This window comes from Moschus berezovskii, chromosome 7 (genome assembly GCF_049115385.1).
Source record: "Moschus berezovskii isolate FMDL1 chromosome 7, NW_MosBer_1.0, whole genome shotgun sequence".
Lineage (NCBI taxonomy): Eukaryota > Metazoa > Chordata > Mammalia > Artiodactyla > Moschidae > Moschus > Moschus berezovskii.
In genome coordinates this window covers 63,694,062-63,699,265 of record NC_142466.1, presented here as the reverse complement: position 1 = coordinate 63,699,265, position 5,204 = coordinate 63,694,062, and the positions used below count along the sequence as shown (strand labels likewise).

The 5,204-nt window shown below is 40.3% G+C and overlaps 1 pseudogene; it reads left to right on the top strand.

Annotated features, from left to right (window-relative positions):
- The first annotated feature begins 1,852 nt into the window (after window positions 1-1,852).
- LOC148777338 (histone-lysine N-methyltransferase SETMAR pseudogene) lies at window positions 1,853-2,855 on the top strand (annotated as a pseudogene).
- Window positions 2,856-5,204: the final 2,349 nt, after the last annotated feature.

The following is a 5,204-nucleotide window of genomic DNA, read 5'->3' as shown; positions in this document are numbered from 1 at the left end:
CAAAATTGTAAAAGACAACAGAGATAATGGGATAATAGTATAATTGAGAATTTTCCAAAATTAATCAAAACAATAACCATAATTCCCAGATCTCAGAAAACATCAAGCAAAATATTTACCAACATACAAACACTCACACACACACACCCCATTATAATATCAAACAAAGCAGACTTGAGAACAAGAGATATTACATAATGATAAAACGTTCAACTCACCAAGAAGACAGTGCACAATTCTAAATGTATAAACACCTAATACCAGAACTTTAAAATACAGACAAAAAAATTTCTAAATTATAAAAAGGGAAGAGAAAGCCACAATTATTGTTAAAGACTTCAACACTCTTCTTAGTAATCAATGAAACAAATACACAGAAAATCAACAAAGATGCAGAGGATCTGAATAATATATCACCAATTTGGCTTAAATGCATTTATACAAAACCTCACCTAACAATAGTATATAACACGTTACACAACACATTCTTTTCCAGTGGACATTCACCAAGAGACCATATTGTAGACCATAAAATACACCTTAGTAAACTTAACATAACTGAAACCATACAAAGTTTATATTGTGATTCATTCACCAATGAATGTCTCTTTGGCTATCTGCTAGTACCTTGATGATGATACTAATATTAGGTTGGTGCAAATGGTTTTTGCATTGTTGAAATTGCCATTGGTATTGGAATACATTCTAAATAAATGTGGTTATGTTATACATCGTTTTAATATGCATTTATCACTATTTTTTTTTTTTGCTAATGACTTACTACTATATGTGGCTTATATTTAATTTAGACTATGGAAAGCTCTTAAGGAGATGGGAATACCAGACCATCTTACCTGTCTCCTGAGAAACCTGTACGCGGGTTAAAAAGCAACAGTTAGAACACTGTATGGAAGAACTGATTGGTTCAAGATTGACAAAGGAGTATGACAGAGCTGTCTGCTGTCACCCTGTCTGTTTAACCAATATGCTGAGCACATCATGAGAAATGCCAGGCTGGATAAGTTACAAGTTGGAATCAAGATAGGTGGGAGAAACATCAACAACCTCAGATATGCAGATGATACCACTCTAATGGCAGAAAGCAAAGAGGAACTAAAGAGTCTCTTGATGACAGTGAAGGAGATGAGTGAAAGAGCCAGTTTAAAACTAACTATTAAAAAAAACTAAGATCACGGTATCCGACCCCATTTCTGCATGGCAAATAGAAGGGGAAAAGGTGGAAGTAGTGACAGATTTCCTCTTCCTGGGCTCTAAAATCACTGCCGATGGTGACTGTGGCCATGAAATCAGAAGACAACCATTTCTTGGAAGGAAAGCGATAGCAAACCTAGACAGTATGTTGAAAAGCAGAGACATTACTCTGCTGACAAACATCCATATAGTCAAGGCTATGGTCTTCCCAGTGGTCACATATGGTTGTGAGAACTATATCACAAATAAAACAGAGCAATGAAGAATTGATGCCTTCAAACTGTGGTGCTGGAGAAAACTCCTGAGAGTCCCTTGGACAGCAAGGAGATCAATCCAGTCAATCTTAAGATAAATCAACCCTGAATACTCATTGAATGGACTGATGCTAAAGCTGAAACTCCAGTATTTTGCTCATCTGATGCGAACAGCTAATTCACTGGAAAAGTCCCTGATGCTGGGAAAGATTGAGGGCAGAAGGAGAAGAAGGTATCAGAGGCTGAGATGGCTGGATGGCATCACCAATGCAATGGACACGAACTTGGGCAAACTTTGGGAGATGGTGAGGGGCAGGGAGGCCTGGCGTGCCAGGTCCACGGATTTGCAGAGTCGACCATTATTGGGCAACTGAACAATACATGAAATGATGTTAGACAAAAAGCAAATTTGAATGACTTTCTTATTTGAGTTCAAACTGGGTCAAAAAGCAGCAGAGACAACTCACAGCACAACAATGCATTTGACCCAGGAACTGCTAATGAATGGACAGTGCAGTGGTGGTTCAAGTTCTGCAAAAGAGATCAGTCTTAAAGATGAGGAGCACATTGGCTTGCCATCAGAAGTTAACAATGACCAACTGAGAGGATCATCGAAGCTGATTTTCTTACAGAACAAGAAGTTGCCCCCGCCCCCAAAGAAAGAACTCAACATCAACCATTCTACAGTCATTTGACATTTGAAGCAAACTGAAAAGGTGAAAAAGCTTGATAAGTGGGTGCCTCATGAGCTGACCACAAATTGAAAAGATCATAATTTTGAAGTGTCACCTTCTCTTATTTTATGTAGCAACAACAAACCATTTCTCAATTGGATTGTGATGTGTGACAATAAGTGGATTTTATATGACGACCAGCAACAACCAGTTCAGTGTTTGAATGGAGAATAAGCTCCAGAGCACTTCCCAAAGCCAAACTTGTACCAAAAAAAAGGTCATGGTCACGGTTTGGCGGCCTGATCTTAGTCCCAGTGAAGCCATTACATCCGAGAAATATGCTCAGCAAATCAATGAGCTGCACGGAAAACTGCAAGTCCTGCAGCCAGTGTTAATCAACAGAAAGGGCCCAGTTCTTCTCCAAGACATCACCCAATCGCATGTTGCACAACCAACACTTCAAAAGTTGAACAATTTGGACTATGAAGTTTTTCCTCATGCACCATATTCACCTGACCTCTCACCAACCAAATACCACTTCTTCAAGCATCTTGACAACTTTTTGCAGGGAAAATGCTTCCACAACCATCAGGAGGCAGAAAATGCTTTCCAAGAGTCTGTCAAGTCCCAAAGCGTGAATTTTTATGCTACAGCAATAAACAAATTTATTTCTCACTGGCAAAAATGTATTGATTGCAATGGGTTCCCATTTTGATTAATAAAGATGTGTGTGAGCCTACTTACAATGATTTAAAATTCACAGTCCAAAACCGTAATTATGTTTGCACCAAACTAATAATTTGCCTAAGTCACAAGCTTCGACAAAATTTCCAAGCAATAAAAGATGTAATTAATGCCAATGAGGAGCTTATTCTGGAAGTAAAGATTATAGCTTTATCACCACAACTACTATCATGTGTATTGTTGAGTGAGATTAAGAAAATTAAAGTTGTGTATATGCTCAGCTGCTCAAGTCATGTTGACTCTGCAACGCCATGGACTATAGTCTACCAGGATCCTCTGTCCATGGGATTTTCCAGGCAAGAATACTGGAGTGGGTTGCCACTTTCTACTCTAGGGGATCTTCCCAATCCAGGGATGGAACCTATGTTTCTTTCATCTCCTACAGTGACAGGCAGATTCTTTAACACTGTGCCACCTGGGAAGCCCAAATACTAAAGTTGGTCTCTGCTAAAGCTACTGTTGAGAGATGCTGGCTTCCCCTCCATATCAGGATCTAGAATGGAAACACAAAGTGTTCCATATGTTATGTCCATATCTCTCAGCAACCCTTTGGCTCCTCAAACCACAGCACTCACACTGCATAAATGACTGGTCTTTTGGCTTTTCACAGCCTGGCTATCACTTTAGATGATAGTTTGGACCTGGGATACTATAGTCTATTGTATAGACCTCACATGTCGTTGCAAAAACTGTTGGGCTATACTATGACCATGCTGCCACCCACACTTATTCAGGCTTGATAACACTATGGCCATATCCAGCTAACTGGTAAAATAATTCATCTTCAGCTTGATGGCAAATTTTCTTACAATGCCTGAAGCAGCTCCTATTGGCTATTCTGAAATTTGCATGATATAGGAGGCAGTATACATGCCAGCCAGATTCCCTGACCACCAGGTGACCTCACCACATTTGATAAACATATTCATGAGGGAGAAGCATCTCAGTCCAACTGACCAACACAACCAGATTCTTACTTCAGTCACACTACTGACCTGAACTTTACGCCAGTGACTAGAGCTGCTCCTCTTTTGTTCTTCTCAGCTTTGCACTGTGCTAAGCTCACACTCTTCCCTCTACCCCTACTCCTAGAGTCCACACTCTCAGCTCCTTAGGCTATGGTACTTAGACCCAATGGAAGCTTATCTTTAGCTCCTTTCTGAATTCACTGGAGGAGAGAATGCTATCTTCATCTTAGCCACCTGTCTAAAGCCTTTCCCTACCCATCTCCAGTATGTAAGTCTCTGCTGCACCATATTTTCTAAATCACACAAATGCAGTGACACCATGCCTACGTTCAATATTGCTACAAATGAGTGTCAGTGTTTACAACAGGCTATCCATGCTATGGATAGCACCAAGATCAAATCCATAGTTATTTATTATTTAGCTACATGTTTTAGGGAGCTGCTGATGGGTTATCAAGTTTTCTTTGGGCAGAGTAATACCCTCTGTCTGCTCTGTTCTACTGGTCTATGCTATAGCCTGACACATGCAACTTTCAAAACTAACCTTCATTCTCTTCCAGATTTCACCATCTTCAATATTGTCCAACCCTGACAACTACCACTTCACCACCCATGAACAAGTTCATATCTTCCTTGCCAAGTCCCACATTTCCACTCCCTTCATAGGGAGTCTTCCCCCGGCTCCATTCCCATAATTTTCCCCATTCAGTTTGCAGTATCATCTTCTGCACTCCCATTCCTGTCTCTGCTCACGTTTTTCCACCTTCTCTCAAGACCTACTTCATTTCATTGTAGTAATCCCCTCCCTGTCTTGAAGGGTCTCTCCCACAATATATATTTACCACTCATCAAGCATACAGTCCAGGTCCTTTATTTGATTAATTGCTGAGTTTGACACAAGTCCAAGATAGGTCATCAGCTTTCATCATCCACTTCCAGTCAGTCTCATAGAAGAAGTTATCCTTGGCCAGTCATCCCCTTCTTAAGTACAACTCCATAAAACTAATCAGATCCTAAAATATTTATTTAAAGTGCTCATCTGGTCTTGCTTTCTGATTTGTTTTACAAATTCTAAAAAATTTTCCTATTTTGCTCATAGCAATAAACATACTGGCACTTCATAAGCAGGGTTTTTGCACTACCATATGCCTTAACCAGGATTCTCAAATCTCCAGTGGCTCTGCTGCTGCTAAGTCACTTCAGTCGTGTCCGACTCCGTGTGACCCCATAGACGGAAGCCCACTAGTTTCACTTTAATAACACTTGCTTGTTCTTCTGTTCTTACGCACCACCACCAGACCCTCCCTCTGATGTCCTATATATAAAGGGGGGTGGGGGTGGCAGGCAATGTT